General features: G+C 49.3%; 1 protein-coding gene and 1 non-coding gene across 3 annotated transcripts in view; one reads left to right on the top strand and one right to left on the bottom strand.

The window, feature by feature from the left end:
* Positions 1–27,733, top strand: part of CTIF (cap binding complex dependent translation initiation factor) — a 420,270-nt gene that overhangs the window by 46,749 nt on the left and 345,788 nt on the right. The window lies entirely within an intron of this gene.
* Positions 8,270–8,342, bottom strand: TRNAT-UGU (transfer RNA threonine (anticodon UGU)). The gene has a single exon. It is a non-coding gene; the product is annotated as a tRNA-Thr (tRNA).

The following is a 27,733-nucleotide window of genomic DNA, read 5'->3' as shown; positions in this document are numbered from 1 at the left end:
CTCAACTGAGCCCTGGTGGGACGGGAAGGGGGGCGGGGTGGTGACGTACACGGCCAGGGGGCAGGGCCCTGTACATCACCGCCCCCCCTTCCTCCTCCCGCCGTGGCGCTAAGTGATGCGCCCTTCAGCCGGGCCACCGCGGGAGAGGGGAAGGGGGTGCGGTGACGTAGACAGCCCCACCCCCTGGCCATGTACGTCACCACCCCGCCCCCTTCCCCTCCCTCCGTGGCGGCCTGGCTGAGTGTGCAAGACTCAGCCAAGCTGCCAAGGAGGGAGGGGAAGGAGGTGGGGCAGGATGTACACAGACAGGGGGCAGGGCCGTGTACGTCACCGCCCCCTTCCCCTCCCGCTGTGGCACTCAGCTGAGTGCTGCGCCCCTCAGCTGGGCCGCCGGGGGAGCCAGCAGCACAGGGGGCTGTTTGGGCTCCCCCGCGGTGGGAGGGGAAGAGAGGGCGGTGATGTACACGGCCCCGCCCCCAGCTGTGTACGTCACTGCCCCACCCCCCTCTCTTGCAGCAGCCCGGCTGAGCAGGCAGCACTCAGCCAAGCGCCACGGTGGGAGAGAAGGGGAAGAGGAAGGGAGGCGGGGAGAGATGGAGGGAAGAGAGAGTCAGGAGAAGGAGGAGAAGAGAAAGGGAGAGTGAGAGGCAGGAGGGAGAGAAAAGAAAGAAAGAGACGGAGAGAGAGGCAGGAGGTGGAGGAGAGCTGAGAGAGAGGGGGTAGGCAGTAGGAGGAGAGAGAGAGAGAGAGAGACGGAGCGAGAGTACTCAGGAAAGAAGACCTGAAAATCCCATTTTATGACGGGCTAATTGGCTAGTTTCGAAATAATAAGGCGAGTATTCACACTATCAAGCCTGTTATTTTGAAATAAAGGGCTTGTTATTTTGAAATAATAACTCTTGCTTGTGAAGCGGTATAGTGCTATTTCAACATAGTTACTTTGGGAGATATTTTTTTTAAACAAAATAATTTCCTAGTGTAACCATAGCCGTAGAAATACATGAGAGATCCTTCCATGCACTTGGTCTAATCCTCAACTGGTATAAATGTACATAGCTGGTGTGACAGCCTCCCAGCAGTGGAGGGCCTGGTTCCCTTGAATTCTGAGTGTACACGGCTTTCGGGTTCAGGTCTTTAAGAGAACAAAATGGCTCAGGTACACTGGGCAGTGGGTTGCCAGATGCTCTGGTCACAAGGCAGTGCCTGTATCTTGAACTTCTTTATATATGAAAAATCAAAATCATTTGATACGCAACCTGGGGGTTTAGAAGAAATCCTCCTGGGGTATTTTTAAACTACGGAATGCAGACAGCACCTGTGGGAAGAGAGGTGCCTTGGCCATTAGCAGCAGAGGGTTGACATTTAGGGTCACAGTTTTGGAGCTCAACCCCTGCGTGTATCTTGTAACTCCCTATTGCTCAGACTCTGGGTCCTGCTAACCCATGTTCCTTCAAACCCCGTCTGGATCCCCCAAGAAGCACTCTTGTGTTTTCTCCCAAGCCCAGAGCGGCCTCTCTGATCCAGGGTGCCATGCAAACTTCACCTCTGAAGCCCACCCCGTCTAGAGTCCCTCCAGCCATGACATGCACTCTCAGGCCCTCTTTATAAAACGTGTCAACTGTGCAGTGCAGGCAGCGCTTACCTGATCTCCCTCTTACCCGCCCTCCCTGCTTCCCACCTGGCACAATGTCATCTTTCCCTTGAAGTCAATGGCAGTTTTGTCACTGACTTCAATGTAAGTGTAAGCAGGCTCTGCCCTGGTAGCTAGCTGGAAGAGGGGAGAGACCCTGGGTGTGTCTATCTAAATACAGTTTGCTCCTGCTGTGCTTAGATTTGCTAGCTATTCAGCAGACGGAGTGGTATTTTTTGCTGCCTGTAATCACATTAGCTGGTGCTGAGTAATAAATTATGTCAGCCCTGAAAGCCAGAGCACGCTGGAGGCTGTTTCAGATGAGGCACTTTTTCGCATACTCACCAAAATAGGCTGGGGGATAGTGCACAGGAATGAAGCCCCCTCAGAATTCTGCCAGCCAGGTTCTCCCCTAAAGCAGATGTTGCTCCCTGCTGCTGCCCTTTGACCAGCTGGCACAAGCCTGCAGCTCCCTGCTTCTATTTAGCAAAGACATCTGGTGTGCTGACAAGCTGCTTGTGGTTTCCCTGTCCCCAAATTAGTAAGTGCTTCAAGGGAAGCCAAGCACCTCACAGAAAGGAGACCAAAGCCACATCTGTAAACAGTTGTTGAGGCCCCTGTGAGATTTGAATGCATGACTGTTGGTTTACAAGGCGCCCAACCCCTGTGCTATGGGGGTGGGCTCTACTACCATCTCTCTATCCCTAGGTAAGTGATGCCCACCATCCACACAGGCTCAAGGCTGCAGGCTCAGCAAGGACTTCCAGGCTATGTCTAGACTATGGAGTCCAGGCACTGTGTCAAAAACTCCAGGGAACATGTCTGCTCTTCCGACATTTTTTGCAGAAGAGCAGATGTGCTCTTTGGAAGCCCTGTCTTCCTCGTGCCACAAGGAAGAAGGGCTCTTCAGTCAAAGCGGCAGCAGCGGCGGTTCCCCGCGCCTCTGAGGCTTTGCTCTGGCAAAGCCTCAGAGGCGCGGGACCCCCCCGCGGCTGCGGCTTCAGTCCGGGGGCCTGTGGTCTGCTGGGGACCGTCCCCAGCAGACCACAGGCACCGGGTCTCAAGGGGCAGCAGCAGCGGTTCCCGCGCTTCTGAGGCTTTGCTCTGGCAAAGCCTCAGAAGCGCAGGAACCCGCCCGGTGCCCCTGGTCTGCTGGAGACGGTCTCCAGCAGACCAGGGGCACCGGAGCAGCTTACGAACGGGGCTTTCTCGCCCCGACTTCCGGGGCGAGAAAGCTCCGTTCGTAAGTGCGGATCCGACATAAGTCGGATCCGCGTAAGTCGGGGACTGCCTGTAAATAGGCAGTGTGTCAAGCCCGGAAGGGTGCTAGGAGCAGCAAGAGCAATTCTACATCTTTGCTTTGGGCTTTGAGATTTTCCCCCAAACTCTGACCAAGGTGAACTAGTTTCGCCTCCCCTTGACTCTAAGGGTATTCCTCTTTCAAGAGAGGAATGCAGATGCAGCTGAGTGAAATTGCAAATGAAGCGTGGATTTGAATTTCCTGCACTTCATTTGCATAATCGCGTCCGGCTGCTTTTTCGAAATACCCTATTTCGAGATAAAAAACGCTGTGTAGATGCCGTTATTTTGAGAACAAACCCTTCTTTTGAAATAGCCGTTAAACCTCATTTTATAAGGAGTAAGGGTTATTTTGAAAGAAGGGTTGGTTCTCGAAATACACGGCGTTTTTTATCTTAAAATAGGGTGTTTTGAAAAAGCGTCCGGATGCGATTATGCAGATGAAGCGCGGGACATTCAAGTCTGCGCTTCATTTGCAATTTCACTCAGCTGCATCTGCATTCCTCTCTTGAAAAAGGAATGTAGTGCAGACATACCCTAAGCTCCCAGGCTGGCCTGCCACGCCACAGCTAGCCAAATACACGTGGTACACAAGCAAAGCATTTTCTGAGCCCTCCTGAGATGCATTTCCTTGGGTAGCTCTTCAAAGCCAGAGCACACTGGAAGCTCTTTGGGTGTGGTGGGTGAAGCACTCTCTGTGGGTACGTCTACACTACAGCGCTAGTTCGAACTAACGCATCTAGAACTAAAAACTAGTTCGAACTAGCGTTTTGCTAGTTCGAACTAGTAAGTCCACATTGAGTGGACTCTGAACAGGGCTTAAGGATGGCCGGAAGCAGTGCCAGCAGGGCATAAAAGGAGGACTTAGAGCATGGAGATGCTGTCTCAGGCTAGCCGAGGGCTGCGCTTAAAGGGTCCCGACCCCCACCCCGGACACACAGTTCTAAGGGGTGCCCCGCTTGCAAAGAAGTTCTGGCTTGGAGTGCCCTGAGTGCCCACACTGGGCACATCACACCACTCGGCCATCAGCCCGGCTGCACTTGCCGCAGGCTGCCATCTGGGGAGAGGGAGTAATTGGGGGGCTGCAGGAGAGCTTCCACCCCCAGAAGCCCGCAGAGCCAGCCCAGTCCTCCCCATCGGGGGCTCGTACCCCATTCCTCCCTCACCTCCTTCCACTTACCCTTCCCTAGCCCCCCTTCTTATTGATGTACAAAATAAAGATAACGTTTCTTCCAACATTGACTCTGTCTTTATTGAAAAAAACTGGGGGAGACTGGGAAAAGGAGGTGGGAGAGGGGAAGAGAAAGGCTGGGAGAGGGGAGGGCAACTAACATGATCAGGGGTTGGGAACAGGTCCCAGATGAAGAAAGGCTACAGAGACTGGGACTGTTCAGCTTAGAAAAGAGGAGACGGAGGGGGGACAGGATAGAGGTCTCTAAAAGCAGGGGTTGGGCGGAGAGGGTGCATTCAGAAAAGTTCTTCCTGAGTTCCCATAAAGAAGGACTAGAGGACACCAAAGGAAAGGAATGGGTAGCAGGCTTGAAACTAGTAAGAGAAAGTTGTTCTTCTTCTTCACAAAGCAAATAGTTAACCTGTGGAACTCCTTGCTGCAGGAGGCTGTGAAGTCTACAACTAGAACAGAGTTGAAAGGGAAGTGAGATCAAGTCATGGAGGTTGGGTCCATGGAGTCCTATTAGCCAGAGGGTAGGAGTGGTGTCCCTGCCCAAAGTTTGTGGAAGGCTGGAGAGGGATGGCACGAGACAAATGGCTTGGTCATTGTCTTCGGTCCATCCCCTCCAGGGTCCCTAGGGTTGGCCGCTGTTGGCAGACAGGCTACCGGGCTAGATGGACCTTTGGTCTGACCCAGTACGGCCATTGTAAGCTCAGGGCTCAGTGTCGGGGGTCTCAGTGGACCCCCTTGATTTTCATGCACACCTGGTCCTGGGTGGCCAGGCTGGCAGCTCTCCTGCCCTAGACGGCCACTTTCCTGTGCCTAGTGCGGAGATCGTGGACGAGGTCCACAATGTCCGCACTAGCCCAGGAAGGTGCCCGCCTCTTGCGGTCCAGGGCAAGCTCCCAGGAGCCGCCAGCCTGGTCCCGGCAAGAGGGGGTGGGCTGGGGGGCATCGGGTGGGTGGCTCTGTGCCGTGCCAGGTGCAGGGTCTGCTAGCTGGGTGCTGGCAGGCTTGCACCTGGCACGGGCACCGTAGCCAGCCCGTGCCCCTTTAAGGGGTCCGGAGCCGGGAGGGGGGCATAGAGTTTCCCTGGTGTTGGCCAGAGTGGCCACCAGGGAAACCTGGGGAGGGCTAGCCTCCCACTAGTTCGAACTAAAGGGCTACACAGCCCTTAGTTCGAACTAGCTAGTTCGAACTAGGCGTTAGTCCTCGTAAAATGAGGTTTACCTAGTTCGAACTAAGCGCTCCGCTAGTTCGATTCAAATTCGAACTAGCGGAGCGCTAGTGTAGCACCTATTAAAGTTAGTTCGAACTAACGTCCGTTAGTTCGAACTAACTTTGTAGTGTAGACATACCCTGTCGTACTCAACAGAATGCATGCTGGATTGAAGCCCCAAAGGGCCTTAGCCACTTCTAGCAGGAGCTTGTTGCTGCCTCTATCTAGCCCTGTTGCTGCCCTTTTCAGTTTGCTGCCTCTATCTAGCAAAGACATCTGGCATGCTCACATGCAGCTTGTGGTCACCCTGTCCCCAAATTAATAAATGCTTAAAGACAAGAAAAGTACCTCATGGAAGGGATACATCTATAAACAGCTGTGGCAGCCCTAATGAGATTTGAACTCACAACCCCTGGTATATAAGGCCAGCATGTTAACCCCTGAGCTATGGAGTCAAGCTGATAGGTAGCTGTTCTGGCTGTCCATCCCTAGGTAATTGATGCTACACCTAAGACTTTCACAGGCTCAATGAGGACTGCCAAAGAAGCCAATCATCTTCTGGGTGGGGATGATTAACTTACCATTCAGTGTTTGCCAGGATGGCTGAGCAGTTCAGCTGGTGGCTTTGTACTCGGATAGTTGAGTGGGTTCACTCCCTACTTCTAGCAAGCACTTATTCTCCTGGGAAGAGGCATCTGTCTTTTAGTCCTTTGCCACATCACAGTCTCTAAAAGGCAAGCTGCCTCCAACAATCCACAAAAACCAACAAGCCTGAAAAGTTGCCCCAGCAGCCAGGCTCCACTGAGACCTACCCTCCCGGCCCTGCTTTCCAAGACCAATTCTCTATCCTCAGAGTTGCTGAGCCAACCCACCTCAGTGCCATTGCATCTGCAAGGACTAGATGCCGGCCCACACTGAGCATGATCCTTTCAGAAGGCCCAAAGGATTCCAGGTTCCCTGAGAGAGCTTCCAGGGAGCCCTGGTATGTGAGAGAAACGAAGGCAGTGGGCTCACGTTCCACGTACCTGCATGGCTCCGAATATCACTGCGGCCAGTGTGCTGCTCTGCGAACTCTTAAGTGCCTGCCACTTCTCCTGTTGGCTCTTGCACCTCACACAAGCCTGAGCTCTCTACCATAAATTTGTGGCATGACCTTATGCATCTGATGGTGGCTGCAGAGCCTGAGGCTTTGGGCAGTCGCCGAGAGCAAGAAGGCTTCAGGTGGCCAGGTAGTTCTCTGAACACCATCGTCTGTGCCTGGAGGAAGAACCAGGGATCAGAGCTTGAGAAGGAGCAGTCTCAGCTGGGACATGGACAGGCCTTCTAATGCCATGAAGCTGGCAACACAGAGGGGATGCTGCTGCTGCTGCTGGGAAAAGGCACATGCTCCCTTGGTAGAGGGATGAGGATTTGGAGGCTCCTCCATCCAGAACAAGGAGTGCAACCAGGAGTTGTAGGAAGCAGTCTGGGGAAGGAACAGAAAGGTCAGAACTGCTGGGTGGAGGGTCTCTGCACCAGATCCCAGAATAGAGCAATGGGCTGGATTTTCTTTCCAGTGTACATCATAGTCCAGGCACAGGACTGGGAAGAACAACCAGGTGCATCCCAGGCTGGGAACAAAAGCCAGGCGCACCATGGTTCAGGACACATCATAGCACATCATAATCCAGGACCAGGTCTGGGAAGAAAAGCCAGGCAGCTGTAAGTAGAAGGTTCCCAAAGTCTGTGCCTCCACCTTCACCATCCCAAGATCACCTGCACGGTCAGTTTCTCACACAGCACCTGGCTGGGCTGGACTGGACAAGAACAGTCCTTTGTGTCAGGAGGGCTCCGTGGCTGGAAGGGAGAGGCCACTCACTCGGAGCACACCTCATGTTCGTGGGGAAGCTGGCTCTGAAGCCTTTGGAAAAGTCTCACCTTTCAGTCAGGTTTTCGTGAGTAGCAGATCAGCGGCCTCGATGCCGCCTGTGGAAGCTGCACCCTTGAGCCAAGACTGTCTCTCTTTCTCCAACGGCTCTGCTCCGAGCAGCGCTTTGGGGGGGATGGCGAAGGTGCTCTCAGTGCAGGATTGCATTGGGTTCCCTCCCATGGCTCCCCATTCCAATGGGTATGGTGACCCTGGAAAAAAGAGCCTCCAAATACCTCCTTTCTTCTCACCTTTTCTCTGTTGGCTTTCCCCTGGGCAGCCCACAGGGGCATTGGACCGGGCAGGGCAACCCTCGCTAGCTGTCTCCCCGTACTCATGGGAGAAGCAGCTCATAACACCCAATGGCTTGACCTGGTGGCCTCTTGCCAGAGGGGCTCTCCCCTAAAGCTGGACCTCAGTGGAGATGCTGCTTCCTGGCAAGAAAAGCTGTGGCGGAAGGCTTAGTAATCAAGTTGTGGGAGACCATGAGGCTTGGGAGCCAGCCTCTGGAGGCTAACCTGTGGGTCTTGGGCTGGGAGACCCTAGGATCCCATCCTCCCGTCTGTTGGTAAATAGGCAATCTGTCAAGTCCGGAAGGGTACTAGGTGCGGCAAGAACAATTCCACGTCTTTGCTTTGGGCTTGGAGATTTTCCCAGCCTTTGACTGAGGTGATCCAGTTTCACCTCCCACCACAGCTAGCCAAACGCATGTGGTACACAAGCAAAGTATTTTCTGAGACCTGTTGAGGCACACTTCCTTGGGTAGTTCTTCAAAAGACATGCGGGAGGCTGTTTGGGTGCAGCCGGTGAAGCACTCTTTGGCGTACTCACCAAAATACACTGGACTGAAGTGCTTCTGGCAGGAGCCTGCCTGCTGCTGCCCTTTGACCAGCTGGCAGAAGTTTGCAGCTTGCTGCTTCTATTTCACAGAAACAGTCTGGTGTGCTTACACGCAGCTTGTGATCTCCCTGTCCTCAAATTAGTAAATGCCTAAAGGGAAGCCAAGCACCTCACAGAAAGGAAAGCACAGACCCACTGCTGTCAAGGCCCCAGTGAGATTTGAACTCACGACCCTTGGTTTACAAGACCAATGCTCTAACCACTGAGCTATGGAGCCAAGTTAGTGGGCCCCTATTCTGTGAGTCCATCCCTAGATAAGTAATGCTATACCCACCAGCCTCACAGGATTAAGCCTGCCGAGTCAATGAGGACTTCTAAAGAAGTTGATTATCTTCTGGACAGAGCATTCAGCCTTCTGGGCTTGCCAGAATGGCTGAGCAGCAACAACCTTGGGTTTAAGTTTTAGTAGGTGTTTGTTTGTATAGGCTCAATCCCCATTTCTGATAAGAGCCTACTCTCCTGGAAGGAGGCAGCTGTTCTTTGCCACAGCACAGCCTCTAAAACACAAGCTGCCTCCCACCATACACAAAGGCCAACAAGCCTGAAAAGTTGTCCCGGCAGCCAGGCTCCACTGAGACCGGTTCTGTTCAAAATCTTCATCAATGATTTAGATATTGGCATAAAGAGTACACTTATTAAGTGTGCAGATAATACGGAGATAAAAGGGGTTGCAAGTGCTTTGGAGGACAGGGTCATAATTCAAAATGATCTGGACAAACTGGAGAAATGGTCTGAGGTAAACAGGATGAAGTTAAATCAGGACAAATGCAAAGTACTCCACTTGGGAAGGAACAATCTGTTTCACACATACAGAATGGGACGTGTCTGTCTAGGAAAGCGTACTGCAGAAAGGGATCTAGGGATCATAGTGGACCACAAGCTAAACAGGAGTCAACAGTGTGACACTGTGGCAAAAAACCAAACATGATCCTGGGATACATTAACAGAAGTGTTGTGAGCCAGACATGAGAAGTCATTCTTCCACTCTACTCTGCACTGGTTAGGCCTCAATTGAAGTATTGTGTCCAGTTCTGGGCACCACATTTCAAGAAAGATGTGGAGAAATTGGAGAAAGTCCAGAGAAGAGCAACCTGACCTATGAAGGAAGACTGAAAGAACTGGGCTTGTTTAGTTTGGAAAGGAGAAGACTGAGGGGGGACATGATAGTGGTTTTTAGGTATCTAAAAGGGTGTTACAAAGAGGAGGGAGAAAAATTGTTCTCCTTGGCCTCTGAGGATAGGACAAGAAGCAATGGGCTTAAACTGTAGCAAGGGAGGTTTAGGCTGGACATTAGGAAAAACTTCCTAACTGTCAGAGTGATTAAACACTGGAATAAATTGCCTCAGGAGATTGTGGAATCTCCATCTCTGGAGATATTTAAGAGTAGATTAGATGGACATCTATCAAAGATGGTCTAGATGGTACTGGGTCCTGCCGTGAGGGCAGGGGACTGGACTCGATGACCTCTCGAGGTCCCTTCCATTTCTAGTGATGTATGATTCTATCCTGGTGTCCCTTGCTCAACAGAGTCAATGTGCTGGAAGGGTATGTCCTCTTTGCTCACAGCGAGGACGGAGTCTTTCTACCCCCAGTCAGTCAGGTAACAACTATATCACAGACACTAATATTTTCCTCTGCTTTCTTAATTGCTACTAATTCCAAGGCTGGTCTTTGTCCAAAAGGAGACACCATTTACTATTACTGGCATGCTAGATTTACAGATTTTTTCTCCTTCCATCACTAACTTCTGCTTCCACATGGAATCAAATGTGAAGTTCAATGAGAGATTACAAGTGTACAGTGTCTAGAGATAGGAGTTTACCTGCCATCTCCTGCATTCTAGAGAGATTAACCACACAGCTTTTCTACTTTGCATACTTGGTTTTCCAATCTTTCTTCTGAACCTGAGACACACACTAGCCACTTCCAGAATCAACCTGGAAGCATTCCTGTCCCAACAACACTGTCCTCTCAGTAAGCTGCTTAGACACAGCCACTGGGTCATCCCAGGGCTATTCCCGTTCTCTGGCTGTTTCCACTTCATCTTTCAGTCCATATGAAACCTCTTAAAAAATGTCCACACTGGAACTTTCTAAACCCAAGTCAGTAGAGTCATTTTGAACAGAAAAATGTTAGCTGTTAGGAACTGAAACAAGTGTCTTATCGAATAAACTGCTGCCTTTTACAGGCAGACCTTTGTTCTTAAATCAAATCCCTTTCACTCCCTCCAGCCACACCAAAATGCTAGCAAAAATACCTGGAGGATTCTCTTCCTTAGAAGCTTCTTTAAGCAGCAATTCACCTTTCCTGGGTTGTAAAGAAACATTGCTCTTTTGAGCCACAAACAACTCCCCCGAGTTTCCCTTACATCCAAAATCATCTCTGCCCCATCAGGTGGATTTCTACACAGGCCCCTTTCAGGGAAAAGGCACTCACTCCCTTGGAAGAGGGATGAGAATTTGGAAGCTACTACATCCAGAGCAAGGAGTTAAGACAGGAGGGGCTCGTCTACACTGGCCCCTTTTCCGGAAGGGGCATGTAAATTTCATGAGTCGTCGTAGGGAAATCCGCGGGGGATTTAAATATCCCCCGCGGCATTTAAATAAAAATGTCCGCCGCTTTTTTCCGGCTTTTAAAAAAGCCGGAAAAGAGCGTCTAGACTGGCCCCGATCCTCCGGAAAAAGCGCCCTTTTCCGGAGGGTCTTATTCCTACTTCGAAGTAGGAATAAGACCCTCCGGAAAAGGGCGCTTTTTCCGGAGGATCGGGGCCAGTCTAGACGCTCTTTTCCGGCTTTTTTAAAAGCCGGAAAAAAGCGGCGGACATTTTTATTTAAATGCCGCGGGGGATATTTAAATCCCCCGCGGATTTCCCTACGACGACTCATGAAATTTACATGCCCCTTCCGGAAAAGGGGCCAGTGTAGACGTAGCCCTTTAGTGTGGGCCGGCATCCCTCAGGATTCACCAGAATGGATGAGTTTTTACAGTGTTGGGCTTAGATGATAGTTGATCCCCACTTCTGATAAGTGTCTACTCTCCTAGAAGGAGGCAGCTGGCTTTTAGTCCTTTGGCCACAGCACAGCCTCTGAAAGGAAAGCTGCCTCCAACAATCCACGCAGGCCAACAGGCCTGAAAAGTTGCCCTAGCAGCAAGGCTCCACGGACACCTACCCTACCCACCCGGCTTTCCAACACCAATTCTCAACCCACTGGGCTGTCAAGCCAGGCTGAGTCAAGCCCACCCACCTCAGTGCAGCTGCACCTGCAAGGATCACCTCTGGCTGGATACCGGCCCACACAAAGCAGGAAATAATAAAGTCTTTCTGGATAGACGTCAGCGCGTGTTTCTGCAGGCACAGCATGCCGAAGAACCAGAGAGGGCAGTGCAGAACATGGAAGAAAGTTGGCAGGATGCAACCTCCAGGAAAAGAAAAGCAACCCAGGTATCTCCAACCCAGGTAGAGGTAAGTAACAATTCTCAGGCTTTCTGCACATGTACTACAGTGGAGAATGCTTTGGAAGAGACCCCTGAGGGGAAGGAATCAGAAGGAGACCCCATCTACCCGAAGGAATAGGATGCATAGTCTTAGGGATGGGGGTGCCACGGCCATTGCTCCCAAGAGAAGGAGATAGGTGGTGATAGTTGGGGTCTCCCTCCTACAGGGATGGAGTCATTCATCTGCTGTCCAGACTGGGAAACCCGAGAAGTGCAACTGATTGCCTGGAGTGAGACTGATCACACCCTCGGATCATACCCCTTCCTACTTCTCCACAATGATCCTGCTGTAGTAAGATGAGAGCCTGAAAATATAACCCCGTGTGTCACAGGGCGGATATGAGGCCTGAGGCCTAGACAGCAAGGATCAAAACTTTGCTAATATAAAACAGAGTTCAGCTGTGAGCAAGGGGCAGGCCCTGCTCACAGAAGTTAGCAAGGACAGGGCTGACATTACAGCAACATACCGAAGAAGTGCTAGGCACAGGCTGTAATCACATTCCAGAGGTGTCGTAACAGAACACCTCGTTAAGAAACATGTTGGTACCAACAACCCCCCCCCCCCCCCCACAAATAACACACATACCGACCCAGATTCAATACAGGGTCTAAATTGACAGCATGATGGCTAGTAATTGAACCCCTCTTTGTAAGGGTTGGTAACTAGGCAACAAAGGGCAGCAACCTGATACATTAGGAGTGATATGTAACTTGTTTGTTCCTGTGTATAAAAGTGTACCCCAAAGGGTGTTCATCGGCTGACCGAGGGAGCAATGCTGGATCCATAGTATTGATTAGGTGTTAGTCCATTATCATGGCATTCATATGAGTGGCACAACAGCGAATCTGTTCACCAACAACTGCTATTGTACCTTGCTTGGCAATAAACCTGGCCAGGCACTTTCGATCCTTATCTGATTTATGGTCTCTGGGGGCTCTCAGAGTCTGTCGTCTTGACTAATTGTGCATGGCTAACATGTTAGACAAAGGAGCACACGCACACACGCAGCCGGAAGTTTATCATCATTGACGGAGAAGAAGGCCTATCAGGAACCCATCGGAACACCTGCCTGATGACAACTGTGAAGAATGACCTTGAGCGGGTCAGATTTGAGGTGCAAGCTGGGTTCTCATCCATCCTCCCTCTTGAAGAAAAAGGCCCATGTAGGGGTCATCGAATTTAGGAAATAAGTGCATGGTTGTACAGATGGAGTCAGTGAGAGGGCTTTGGATTCTTCAACCATGAGATGCTGTTCTGGACACAAGGATTGCTAGGAAGAGATGGTTTTCACCTAACGAAGAGAGGGAAGAGCATCTTTGCAGGCAGGCTTGCAAACCTGCTAAGGAGGGCTTTAAACTAGGTACATCAGGGGATGGTGACCTAAACCCTAAGGTAATTGGGGAAGTGGGATACTGGGAAGAAACTCAAGGAGGAAGGTGCAACAGAGGAGGTCCCTTGATTCATACTGAGAAAGTAGGGCAATTAGCTAGTTATCTAAAGTGTCAGGGCTGGATTACCCAATAGGCAGACTAAGCATGTGCTTAGGGCACCAGCAAAGCAGGGGCACCAAAAAAAAAGAAGAGATTTTATGGTTATAGTATTGTTTTTATTTTGAATTACCTATGCAGGGGCACCATAATCTTTTCAGTGGTTAGGGCCTCTAAAGGTCTTAATCCAGCTCTGTGTCTGGACATGAACGCAAGAAGTGTGGGAAACAAGCGGGAAGAATTAAAAGTCCCGGCACTGTCAAAGAACTCTGCCCCATGCCTGAACCCCATCTTGCAACCCAGCTCCTCAGTGCCATCCCCTTCCCCTATGCAGAATGACTTTTGTTAAATTATACAATACCTCCACATTGGTGCACATCTTGAAAGTCATTCCACACACAGACATAAAAAATTATAGAGAACATCACCCAAAACCCTAATAAAGCATCACTGTTAATGTTAACCCTTTCTAGATGTACTACAACATCATCCGGGTAGTCAATAGGCAGCCCGCGGGCCAAAACCCGACTGCAAAATAATTTTGAATGGTCCTCGAAATATTTTTATTTATTATTGTCAGTTTTTCTTTAAAATCTAGACTTGACTCTATCTTGACTGAGCAATATGGATCTTAGCAAATACTAACTGACTATCCCTCAGGGTCTAAGCAAAACTGAGGCCCCGTGTTGCTAGGTGCTGTACAAACACTTTGGAAAAAAGGCATTCCCTTCCCGATAGACACGAGGGGTATTATCCTTGCTTTATAGGTGGCCAAGATCACTTGGCCTCCATGGTACAGCAAGGAACTAAACCTAGAGCTCCTGAGTCCCCACATTACCCCTTTAATGACAAGCCCATCCCTTCTCTCCGAAGCCACCAATGGGGAATGGAGCCCATTGCGGTAAGCACTTCTACCTATGGAAACCGAGGCAGCAGATTTATTTTCATAGGTATATAAACTCTCTGGAACAGGGGCCCTCTGTTCCTGTGTGTGGTACAGAATCTAGCAAAGTGGAGCCCAAAGCTGACCAGGTATCTGGGCACTAGAGAGCCAGGAAATTCAAAGTAAGGTTGTGCTTCAAATAAATCCCAAGCCCTAGATAGTCTGAAAGTGAGTAGTCAGCTAGTTCAGACTTTAGCATGGTCCTCAAATCCCCATCCATCCTGTGTATAAGGCAGATGCATGTACACGACATCCATCACAGCTCGCCAATATGTTAAACTCCCATTAAAGTTGCCTACTTTCTAGGGTTTGGGATGTCATTAAGTGTAGGCTTACCCTTTGAATTACCTACCACTCATAAACACTACTTTCATACATGGCTGTTTAAGCTGTAACAGTCACTTGTTCTTTTTTTTTCGTCTTCAAACCCTGATTTATGGTCTTGCACGGCTACATTTTTACATGATCTTGGAGGCTGGGAATACATTACAGTGGCCACGAGAGGGCATCTCTGCACTGGTTTAGCTGTGGGCTCTGTGCATCAAACTGCACAAAGGGGAATTCAAGAGTCTGAGCTGGATATCTGTTGTATCAGTCAGCTGGCCATAGTTAAGAAAATTACTGTGTGCTTAATTACATGGACACATACTTGGCCTGAAATGAGCAGTTGTGTCTCCTGCCTATCTACATCCTTCATGGAGGCAGCAAGGTACTCTTTTAGGTCTTATTTTAATGTCACAGTGATTTAGGCACCACATTGCTGGGATTTAGGAACCACTGCTGCAGACATACACAGCAGTCCTGATCTGGGACAGAGGTTGGTGCTATAGCACCCAAAGAGCAGGCCTTTTTATGGCCCCTGAGACTCTGCCATCAGCTGACTCTTGCAGAGCCAGGCTTATAAGGTGGATGCTGAAGGCTCTGGGTTTGTGCCACATTGAAGACAATCTGTGTGAATCAATGCACATGTAGACTAGGCTAGAGATAATTCTATTAAAGTACTCCAACAGCTGCCTAGTTGTTAAAAGTCCCAAGTAGTTTTGAATGTGTCATTTTCAGAGGCTGCCTGACCCAAGGCAGTATCAAGAGCTGATTTTCAGGACATGCTGAGTTCCTGGGGGTTCCAAGCTGGGCACTCAAAATCAAAAGTCACCACTGAAAATCTTATCTTGTAGGGTCTAAGCACTGATAATGTGGGTGAGGCACACAATTGCATGGAGCACGACCAAGATGAAGCTGTGAATTTTCACCAGCATTGGGCTAGGACCTCGAATATTCCTGGGAATTTGCCAGATTAAAAATGTAATTGTGCTTTGCTGTTTGTACCTCCCTTGTGTGCACTGAGCAAGGTATTCTGCCACCTCTTTGCCTGTGGAATACGTTCCATATTGCCAGCTAGAATATAGTGACCATTTCTTTGGCCCAAAATGTCTCTGTATACTCTACCCTTGCAGAGAAAGAATTAAGTGGAGCCAGAGCACAAATCATGGCTCCTCCTTGCATCTGGAGGGTGGGCCATGCTCAATTTAGCATTAGACCCAGCTGGGGAGGAGCCAGGTGGCTGAATGACAACTGAAGAGAAGTAAGGATAGTAGGGAGCTGGAAGAAGGCTTGGGAATATGCTCCTGAGAAGGGTGAATAGGAGAGAGGCTATGAATGGAGTGAGCTCCTATTGTGCCAAAAAGCCCCTATATCCACGTTCTTGGGGAGAGATGGACACAGGGACCCTGGAAGAGACAGAAAAGGATGGGATCTCCAGGGAGAGAGGTGTTGTCTGGTAAATGTAGGAAAGAGTTCTGTGGAGGGGAGAACCCAAGAGCAGTGGTTCACAAACTGCAATCTGTCAACCACTAGTGGTCCACAGACACCTTGCAAGTAGGCCATGGCTGTAGGCTCATCTGCCCACCCCCTGCAATGGCTAGCCTGTGCTAGCGGTCCAGCCTCTGCACTCTCCCCTCCCCCAGAGGCTGGAGTGCTGCCACCAGCTTCTTGATGCGGGTAGGGGAGAAAGCCCCGAGCCTCACTGCTGGATCTGGATTGCGAGGGGAACAAGTGGCTCTGCATGCAGCCCCTCCCCCCAGCTGGAGGAACAGCAATGCACGGACGCGCTGCCTGGAGGCTTTCCCCACGGAGACCATTGGCCAGACTCATAGTCAATGGGAACAGCAGGAGCCAGCACCTGGGACACAATGCCTGGAGTGGCATTTGAAAGCAGCAGGGACGAGAATCCAGGTAAGTACCCCCCATCATGCGTAGACCTCACACCCCGACCCCCTCACATAGCCTCCTGCTGAGACCTTGCACTCCCAGCTTGTTCCTGCACCACCACCCCCTTCCTGGCCAGAGATCCTACCAAAGTCTACTCCTTCACCCTCTCCCCTGGCCAGAAACCCTATTCCCAGTCAGTTTCTGCACCCAAACTCCTGGCCAGACCTTTCACCCTCAGCTCCTCCTGAACTCAAATTCCCAGCCAGACCCCCACTCTCAACCCACTCCAGCACCCTACCTCCCACCCAGAACCCCCACCCCCTCTTACACCCACTTCCTGGCAGCCCCCTCCCACACACTGAACCCCTCAGTTTTGGTCCCACCCCAGAGCCTGGGGGGGGGGTCACAATCTACTAAGCACAGGATCCCAGAAGAGTTAATCTGGACTGTAGGAAGCCCTGAAGCTTGGTCCTCCCTGCCCTCTTCCCCTGTGGGGCTGGAGCACCAGGGGAGCGAGGTGTCTCATTCCTCACATCTGTGAGGTTTTTTTTTTTGTTTTGTTTTGTTTTTTTGCTTTTGGGGGGAGATTGCCGCTCTTTTTTATGTGGCCCCTGACTGATTTTTCTGAGGATCAGTGGCCTCTGACCTGAAAAAGGTTCCCCTCCCATGTCATAAATAAAGACAGCATTAGAATCTTTTGTTTTGGACATACATTAATATTTTACTTTATTTAACAGGAAGTTTGGTAAGATAGCATGAGAAAGTTAAAGTGCTTAATCTGTTTAATTATTTTGATTATTATTTCCTTTCTTACCAGTTCTATACGTCCCCTTATGTTATAGCTCCAGTAGCCTAATATGAATAATTTAGTGTATAAGGTATTTAGAGATAAACAAAGGCATTTTGTCATCATGGATGGTTAGCTGGTGGTCCACAGGTTTGCATTGAGCGGGGTGAGCTGCGGGCCAAAATGTTTGAGAACCACTGGCCTAGAAACAGACTGAGGTAAGAAGTAGTGGAGGGACGTATAAGACCAGCCATCCTGGGTCACACTAAATGTCCATCTAGCCCAGTATCCTGTCTTCCAACAGTGGCCAATGCCAGGTGCCCTAGAGGTAATGATCAGAACAGTAATATTCTAGTGGTTCTTTCCCTGTCACTCAGCTCCCAGTTTCTGACAAACAGAGGCTAAGCACACGATTCCTGCCCATCCTGGCTGAAAGCCATTGATGGGCCTATCCACCGTGAGTTTATTTAGTTCTTGTTTGCACCCTGTTCAGTCTTGGCCTTTATAACATCCTCCGACAGGGAGTTCCATAGGTTAACTGTGTGGTTTTTTTTTTTGTTTGTTTTTTTTTGTGAAGCAATACTTTCTTTTATTTGCTTTAAACCTGCTGCCTATTAATTTCATGGAGTGACCACCCCTCGTTCTTATGTTATGAGAAGGAATAAATAGCATTTACCTATTTCCAGCAAGGAGTATGAGGAAGCCACTTTAGCTACTTACTACCAGAGTGCAGGAGAAGGGGTCTGTGGTTTCCCTACCAACAAGTGAGGAAGATGGCATGAAAATCATCCTGATATAAAGGATGTAAGGACCATTGATCCCATAGCTAGGCAAAAGACCTGGCATAAAATCACTGCACTATTGTTTTGTGGGACAACGCATGACTTGGTTGGAGGGCTGATTCCCAAGTAAACAACTACAGGGCCGCAGCAGCTGGTGCCAGAGGAGACGAACCAGCTAGCTGAACCATGCCCAGCTATGCACGGGGATTACAGGAGAGGAGAAGCTGAGTATGAGTCAACAGTGCACCCTTGTTGACAAGAAAGCGAATGGCACATTGGGCTGCATTAGTAGGAGCATTGCCAGCAGATTGAGGGAGGTGATCATTTCCCTCTGTTTGGCGCTGGTGAGGCCACATCTGGAGTTTTGGGTCCAGTTTTGGGCTCCCCACTATAGGAAGAATGTGGGCAAATTGGAGAGAGCCTGGCAGCAGACAATGAAAATGATCCGGGGATGGGACACATGAACCATGAGGAGAGACTGAGGGAACTGGGCTTATTTAGTCTTCAAAAAGAAGAGCAGAATAGGGGAGGATTTGATAGCAGCCTTCAACCAGGGAAGCCGACAGATTCATTGGGCTCCTGGGCAAGGGGGGGAGGGGTCCTGGTCCTAGAAGGGGAAGGACCTTGAGTGGAAGGGGCTGGGCCAGGACAACTAGCCCTCAGTGCCGCAGCTCCCCACCCGCTTGCTGGGCAGGGCTGCAGCAGTAATGTAAAGGTCCCCGAGTTCCAGCCACTGTTGTCGTAGCAACGGTGGCGGTCAGAAGCCCCAGGTCCTTTTGAATCGCTAGGCCGTGGGGAAGTTGATCCTTTGCCCTCCCATCAGCAGGCCTGCCTGAAAGGGGAGTTCCAAATAGGATGGAGAGAGGCTGTTCTCAGCAGTGTCAAGTGACAGAAGGAGGAGCAATGGTCTCAAGTTGCAGTGGGGGGGGGGGGGGGGGGGGGTCCTAGGTTGGAAACTAGGAAAAACTATTTCACCAGGAAGGTGGTGAAGCACTGGAATGGGTTCCCGAGGGAAGTGGGGGAATCTCCATCCTTAAACGCTTTTAAGTCCCAGCTTGAAAAAGCCCTGGTTGGAATGATGTAGTGGGGGTTGGTCCTGCTTTGAGGGGGTTGGACTAGATGACCCTCCTGAGGTTCCTTCCTACCCTAATCCAGGTGTTCTCAAACTTTGTGATGCCGTGACCTCCCTCCCCCAAGTTGCTCATGACCTCCCGGAGAGTGGGGACCCGCAGTTTGAGAACCCCTGCCCTAATCGTATCTGCCAATCCTCCTGGTGTCCCATGCCATGCTTTGCTGGTGTTACACAGGTCTGAGAGAAAGGAAACATTTTTCTCTTAGTAAGTAACTTTCTCTCTCCTCCCCCCCCCCCCCCCCCCCCCCCCAAGAAAATGCTATCCCAGACCTTTTGCAAATCACCCAGCTCTGGGACTCCCTTCCTGTGGCCTGTCAGTTGCTAGTCTGAGTGCTGGGCTAGCACAGAGCTGCTCTGTGTTGGCTTGTCATTGTGTTCTCCTAGCGCAGGGGTGGGGAACCTCAGGCCTAGGTGGCCCCCCGCTTGCCTGGATCAAACCCCTGAGGCTTAGGCCCTCCCCTGCATTGGGGAGCCTGTACTGGCTCCAGTCCCATGCTGCCCCACCACAGGGCTGGAGCACACAAAATCTAGTGGGCTGCACCCCACCCCCAGATTCTGGTGTGCGAGGGGAATGTGGGGAGTGTCTTTCTCCTTCTCAGTTGGGTGCCACATTGGTGAGGGTTTTTTATGTGTGGCCTCCGACTGATTTTTCTGTGGGTCAGTGGCCTCCGACCCAAAAAAGGTTCCCCACCCCTGTCCTAGCAGATCTGTGCCTCTGTTTCCCTTCCTCCCCTTAGTCTGTCTAGTCTTCCTAGACTGTAAGCTGACTAGGGCAGGGCCTATCTCTTACCATAATGTTTGCGTAGTGGCTAGTACACTGGAGTCAACCAGACTTTAGGAGCTACCATAGCACAAACTGACAGATAACATTACAGATGACCACCTGGTTTTTAGTATAAAATAAAAGAGGCTGAGCTGGCTACTAGTGCCCACTCCTTGCCAAAATGTAACCTCTCAAGTCATCTGCTTACACCAGCGCTGAGTTTGATCCATCAGCAGTGACTCAAAGAGCAGAGGAGCCCAACATCTGGGAGAGCAAATCCCAATTAACCCAATGTTCAAACAGGATAAGGCCATTAAATATTAAACGTTCCAGCTGGCAGAAAATAACCTGCTTACAGGACATGTGGGGAGGTTATTGCTGAGCGGCTTAGCTGACAGCCAAAGCAAGCGAAGACAATAGTGTTTTGAGACCGGAGGCTTATCATTGCTAATCTTGAGGTTTGCATTACAAATGGAAAAGGAGCAAACGAAATGTACACACTTTTCAATGTGAAGGGGATATGGCAACAACGAGGCGTGCCACTGCCATCTACTTTAACTGTGTGCTTATGACTCTGCAGTGCTCAGATCTAGGCTGTGTCTAAACTACATGGCTCCATCGACGGAGCCATGTAGATGAGGGTTGTAGGCAAAGGGAAATGAAGCCGCAATTTAAATAATTGCGGCTTCATTTAAATTTACATGGCTGCCGCGCTGAGCCGACAAAGAGCTGATCAGCTGTTTGTCCGCTCAGCGCGCTAGTCTGGACGCTCCCCTGCCGACCTGAAAGCCCTTTATCGACCTCCCCGTTATGCCTGGTAGGATGAGGTTTACCAGGGAGGTCGATAAAGGCTTTCATGTCGGCAGGGGAGCGTCCAGACTAGCGCGCTGAGCCGACAAACAGCTGATCAGTTCTTTGTCGGCTCAGCGCAGCAGCCATGTAAATTTAAATGAAGCCACGATTATTTAAATCGCGGCTTCATTTCCCTTTGCCAAACAAACAAATCTACATGGCTCCGTCGACGGAGCCATGTAGTTTAGACGTACCCCTACTGATGGATTCTCCTCGGACTTCCTCCCAAGCTTGAGGGAGCTAAATTCTGTATCCTCTGTTAATGAAGATGAGTCAAATGCTTGGTGGCATTAGCTTTGCTGCAGCGCCTGAGCAAATGAAACAAACGCTATGGGCTTGGATTTGTTAAATAAAATAATTGAAAGTAGTAGAATAAACTACTCATGATAGCTTTTTAATAGCCCTTTTTTACTAATATCCTCGCTGTAGGACCTGTGCAAATAGTAACCAATATATTTGACAAATGATTTATGTGACTGGGGCACTGCTATGATAAAACTAGTCGCAATACTTTAACTAAGGCAGGGGTGGACAAGGAGAAGGATGCAGTAAGACCCTTAGGGCGCGTCTACACTACACAGAAGATCGATGCTGCCATCGACTTCCTGCTGTGTGGATGGGGATTTAAGATACATCAACTCCAGCTAAATAATGTACATAGCTGGAGTTACGTGTCTTCCTTCGACCTTCCCCTATAGTATAGACCAGGCCTTCGAAGAGAATGGTACTGCCAGTACTTCAGCGTGTCTAGGAATGTTCAGCATTGTGCTGTGGTAGAACTATGGATGTATTGCTGGTGTGGTTCCCTCCTCCCTCAGTGGTTCTTTAGTTGTCTTATTTCTCAGACTTCTTTTGCAAAATAGAAAAAGGCTAATTCTTATCAGCTGCCACTGCAGTTCTTTTGCAAGCTGGACTGTGCTTGTCAGGGTCACATTGGAAGCCAGGGAATAAGAAGCAGATAATATGGTAAGGCAGGGGAACGGTATGTTGCCAACTGTGCAGCAAGGCCCCAATGTTTGCCTTTGCTGTACATGTGAGTGAGGGAGATCAGACCATAGTATGATGTTTTAAACCAGGTGATGAATACAAGGAGCAGAACTCCTTGCCCTTGTATATAAATCAGGGCAAGCAAGAAACTGTCACAGATGACCGCTTGGGGGAGGGAGAAAAAAAAAAAGCTGAGAACTTGCTTTGTCTGTTTGCAAAAAGATCAGGAAAGTGCATATTTTTGTGCAGCCATCTTAAATGTTCTGACTTCACACTTGTTTAAAAACTTCATCCAGTAAAAACAATACCATCGGAGTCGGCAGAGTGAGTAGGCGAACTCCCAGATGAGCTGAATAGCTCGGGAATGCACCAGAGGCTAAATTCTGTTTGTGTTAAGGACCTCGGCCTGTCTGGTGCTGAGCCCCCTCACCTTCCACTGATTTCACTGGGAGTTGAAGGCACTTTCACCAACTTGTCCGAGTGTTCAGACAACTCTGCTAATGACAAAGCTAGTAAAAAAGCAAGGTCTGTCTGTGGGTCATTTGAAAATAGAAAAAAAAAAATCCAATCCTTTGGATCCATGACTTGCTATGACTAGCTCCTGCAGCTCTACACAGGAGCGGCGATTGCTCATTTCAATGTCATTGTTACATAGGCCAGACTCAGGAAGTAATCAGGTGACGAAGGCTAAGTCTACACTGACGGAGAAAATAAATGCAAGATATGCAACTCCAGCTATGTGAATTGCGTAGCTGAAGTTGATGTACCTTGCATCAATTTTGTCCCCACAGTGGGAGGGAGATGGGAGAAACACTCCTGTCAACTTCCTTTACTCCTCGTGACAGTGAGGAGTACTGTGGTCAACTGGGGTGCCCTCAGCATTCAATTTAATGGGTCTTTATAGACCCACCAAATCAAACTCTGGAAGATCAATCGTGGAGCACTGATCCTCCAGTAAATGGAGACAAGACTTAAGGTTTGTGGTGATTTCCCTCAAATCTGTGTGTAGTGGGGGAGTGTTTTCAAAATTCAGTCTCTTAGAGCTGAGTCTTATTCAATTTCCTCTAACTTAGCTGACACCAGAATGGGAAAAACAAACACCTGGAAAGATTTCCACTAGCCTAATTAAGCCTGTGGAACTTTCTTTACCTGTTTTACACATCTGGCTTACTTACCATGATAGAGCTTTGCTCTGACATCCACTGCACTTAGATTTGTCTATTTGGGTTGTAACTTTGTAGATTGTGGAATGTGTAGTTTTCAGTGTTTTATACAGCAGCAATAGAACCTGCATTCCAGAAGTTCCAACCAAGAGCAGGGCCCCCATGTGCTTGGTGCTATACATATACTTAGGCCAGGCTTACGCATGGATCTCTGTTGCTTAGGGGTGTGAAAAAAACGTGGCAACCGTGACTCTGTTTTTGTGCGGTTGTTTTGAGGGTTTTTTTGCTCAACCAATTTTGCTCAGCCATGTTTGGTATTTTTTGTGAAACTATCTGGCAACCCTACATAGAATTAGGTGGGGGTGGAAGGGACCTTAGGAGGTTATCTAGTCCCTACTCCACTCTCTGTGCTTGTGGAAGCTAGAGCATGTGAACCAAGTTCCTTAAACTGAAACTTTGAAGTGAGTGAAAGAAACATAATTTCCTATTTATACTTTTATTTTTTTTAAATGTCTCTGGTTAGAGTGGAGAGCAGAAAGGCCCAGATCCATAGAAGTATTTGGGCTCTTGTCTTCCATTAATTTCAATGGGAGTCAGGTTTGGACAATCTGGCCATAATCCCTGAAAGAAACCAAGCTTTTACACCCAGCGTCATTGGAGTAATAACATGTTACAGAAACTGATGATTATGTCAACGTCACCCTTTTGGAGGCTTTACCCAGAGGGCCTATGTCTATAGGCTAATTTTTTTTTCTTTAAAGTTTCCACTGTCACTGCTTTGATTGCAGCACTGCTGTATTGACAGCTGGTATTTAAACCTTGCTCTATTCTTTCCAGTTCAATACAGGGATTTTTAGAGTATTTTTCAGATGTGAGGCACAGCATTGTGGGGTGGGGGTTAAACCCAGTAGAACTGGTGGAACTGCCTCTGTAAACTCTTGCACCAGATCTGTGCTAATGACTTGCTCTCAGGTGTTGCAACTGACCCTTATAATTTAAAACACGGGTGCAACTGTGGCATGCAAATGCAAGGCGTAGGTCAAGTATTACAAGGTCAAGAAATAGTTCCTTGCAGTATAAAGCTTATTCATAGTGATTTGCTAGGCACTTTTGCACACAGTCCTTCCCCTGATTTCTGTCAACCTAAGCATGTCTGTGATCAATCTTCAGCTGAAACCTGTCCAGATATGCCTGTAAAATGTAGCTTGGGAAATTCTTTTCCTGGTCTCCAAACTAGAGCTGAAAGATTTCACTTTCCTTCCAATAGAGCATGCCTAAAATGTCATCACAGTCATTAAGGTTCTATAGGTACGCAACAAATCCAGACACTCAAATCCATGGATTTGATTTTTTTTTATGCAAAGAGAAGGGGGGGGGGAGGGAACCATCTGAAATACAGATTAAATTCTGTTGTGCTGTAGAAAAACAGACTGTTATCCCCACACCAAATAGCTTTGCATGTCATCTAGGTTTCTAAGGCTGGGTATAGACTCCACAGTTCTTCCAAAAAAAGAAGCGGAAAAAGATAGGCAAACTTCGGTTCACAATTTGCGTATCTTTTTCCAGAAGAGGCTTTTCCAACATTTGGCCCATCTACACTGGGTCAAATGTTGGAAAAAACCACTTTTTTGGAACATCACTTCTTTCTTGTAAAATGAGGTTTACAGGGATGCCAAAAAAAATTCATCTCCTCTTCCAAAAAACATTTTGGAAGAGCAGATGCGTTCTTGGAAAAACTCTGCAGTCTAGACACCCTGGCTGTGTCTAGACTGGCAAGTTTTTCCGCAAAATCAGATGATTTTGCAGAATAACTTGCCAGTTGTCTACACTGGCCGCTTAAATTTCCGGAAGAGCACTGACGATCTCCTGTAAAATCATCAGTGCTTTTCCGGAAATACTATGCTGCTCCCGTTCAGGCAAAAGTCTTTTTCCGAAAGACTTTTGCGCAAAAGGGCCAGTGTAGACAGCATAGTATTGTTTTCTGCAAAAAAGCCCCGATCGCGAAAATGGCGATCGGGGCTTTTTTGCAGAAAACTGTGTCTAGATTGGCCATGGATGCTTTTCTGCAAAAAGTGCTTTTGCGGAAAAGCATCCTGCCAAACTAGACGTTCTTTTCCGAAAATGCTTTTAACGGAAAACTTTTCCGTTAAAAGCATTTTCGGAAATTCATGCCAGTGTAGACGTAGCCCCTGAAAAATAGATCTGATCCTGAGAGGTTCTGAGATGCCAAGGTTTGTTAGTACCAGCCCCTGACAAATCACTGAAGGAGGGGATCTGGAGGGTAAAGCAATTCTTTACTCCTGGATATTGATAACTTCCCTATAGTCCCTGCCTGGATGTCAGAATGTTCCATCTTATTTTCTCTCCTCTCCCATTCTTAGTAGTGTGGCATTTGCCCAAAGTTTTGTGCAGCAAGGACAATTAAGCAGCTACACCCTCTGACTTGTTGCTGAATCATGCCTCAGATTCTGAGACCCAAGAAAATGTCTCTAAACTTTGGGGTTTAGATTTGAGTTATCTGTAGAGCTTATTTCCCTTGCTCTTGTTTTACTATTGCAAATGTGCTTGGCGGTCTTAAGTACCATTAGAAGTTAAACAATTGTCTTTCCCAGGAGAGCTCTGCAGTTCTGAAAAGTGTCTTTCCAGTATGATGTGCAGACAGTAAATGTCTTGCTGGTACAGCGTGCCTGACCATGCTGGCTAACTTGCCCCACTGGACCCATGGGGGTCGGTTTAGTTTCAGTTTGGGCTGTCTGTGTTTCTTCTGCTTCTCTCTTAGCTCCTGCCTAGGGAGTCCGATTAGCTCCCGGCACCTCACAAGGGGGAAGTTTGAACGGAGGTGGTTTGTAGAGCAGGAGGTCAAACCATGGCAGCCCTGCAGAGATCCAACTCAGTGCTGGCCGTTCACTGGGCTCCAGGCCAAGGAGTTAGGGGAGGACTCTGGCCAGGAGCAAAAACGTGGCACAAGGACTGTGACGGCGCGTTGGGGAACCCAGACCCTGCACCCCGTCCGCAGCAAGATGTGACTCCACCAGCCAGTAGAATAGAGAGGGTTTATTGCTTCTCAGAGATACATGCTCAATGTAGGCATATGGGCATAGGCTGACAGCCCTAGTTCCCTTGGGGGAAAGGAGTCAATAGGCCCCTGAGCTCCCTATACTGGTTTTAGTCTGCTTCCTCCATGCTTCCCCATGCTCAGACTGCCCCTTTGCAAAACCACAGAACACTCAACCCCCCAGATATCCACACCTCTTCCTTTGTTTAAACCCCTTTCCCTGGCCAGGTCTGAAGTTGCTAGTCATGGTCTATATGCACTGCCCACAGGGACCCCCCCCCCCCCCCCGCCAACCGTGCTGGGCTGTGCTTACAGACACAGACCAGTAGGGGTCACCCACAGCACAACACAGCAACCAGAGTGGACCCAGGGCTACAAGAGTATACTGCCCACCCCACGATGTCACAAGGACCCTGTTTGTTCTCTGTACGCCAGCCAGCCATCATCCTGGTGCAGTGCTGCATGCATTTTTGGACTCACCCTATGTGTTCCATCCACCCGGAGAGGGAGTCGGGGTCATGGAATGGCTGAGACTAGTGGGAGGTGGAGAATTTACTATATGAAGGTTTTAGTATTTAGTAGTTAACCTTCACCCTTTCCTTGCTTGGTTCCTGTCTCCCCTTTGCTGTATCACTTTTGACTGTAGATTTCATTTGGTGTTTGTTTCCTGTGTACTGCTGTGAGGAGTATTCATTGTGTGCCCAAAGGACAGTACCCCTGTGCCCCAGACATGGAGAAAAGTCGCTGTGGGTGCTGACACCAGGTGGCACAGCCAGGAACCCAGCACTTAGCCCATGTAAGGAGTCGGTGGCGGGCGAGGGAGGGAGGAGTAACTCTGTTGAGCAGTAGGGCGGTGCCCTGAGTCACACCTCATGAGAGGAGCAGCCTATAAAACCCTGGCCTCTACAGGGCATGTATGTATTACCTTAGCAGGAGGATTGACGCTGCAGTGATTGATCTTCCAGCGTTCAATTTAGTGGGCCTGGCGGGGATGCTGAGGGCACCCCCTTCGTTGTCATGAGGAGTAAGGGAAGTTGACGGGAGCATTCCTCCCATCAGCCTCCCATAATGAGGATGGCACTAAGCTCGGCTAAAGGTACGTCGACTCCAGCTACATTAGTTATGGAGGTGGAATTGCGTAACTTACGCCAACATCCCCCCCCTCCCCCCCGATAGCATAGTCCTGCCCTGAGATGGTTGGCGTGGTGCTGAAAGCAGCAGCTTCCCCAAAGGCAATATGCCCTCTGACTACTGCTCTGGAACGTATCTGTGGAGACCCCGTGACAAGAGAGCTCGTGATGAAAGGGAGGGCTTTCAAGGAAAAGCCTGAGAAATGACAGGGGGCTGAGGTGGCTAAGAGAGGATTCTAACCAGCTATGGACATTTGGAGGTGGAAACGCCTGTGTGAGAGGAAATGTGTAGGCAGGTAGATGCGATCACAAAGGGTTGGCAAAAGATGCACTTCAGGACCCTCTCCCGAAGGGTGAACTGTGTTAGGTTATGGGAAGTGGGAGAAGCCCAGCCAGTGGGCCCTCTTCAAAAGTTGATAATCCAGCCCAAACAGAGAGCAGTGTGTAGCTGCAAGAGCTGGACTCACTGAGGAGTTACAAACTGGCCCCTGAGCTGATCTTGTGGGGGCGGGGAGTAATTTGATCACCCCCTTTGCTGACACAGCTTTGTCCTCCCTGCTTTGTCTCCAGCTCCTGGTACAGAGGATACCTTGGTGCTGGGGGAGGCCTGTGCAGAGTATCAAAACAGCTCCTTAGCCCTCTCTGATTCCCTCATTCACGATTAAGCTCTCTCTTCCTGCAAGCAGGATGCATGAATGATGGAGAGAAAAGTGGAGGAGTGTCATGGCTCCTTCCCCACTATGGCACGATGAATGCAGAAGTGGGGGCCCGCAAAAGTACCCCAAAACCTTATCTTTCCAGGCTTTGGTATAAACTTCCCCCT

This window comes from Pelodiscus sinensis, chromosome 6 (assembly GCF_049634645.1).
Source record: "Pelodiscus sinensis isolate JC-2024 chromosome 6, ASM4963464v1, whole genome shotgun sequence".
NCBI classification, from domain to species: Eukaryota; Metazoa; Chordata; order Testudines; family Trionychidae; genus Pelodiscus; species Pelodiscus sinensis.
The sequence above is the reverse complement of the archived record's forward strand: the minus strand, read 5'-3'. Positions and strand labels throughout refer to the sequence as shown.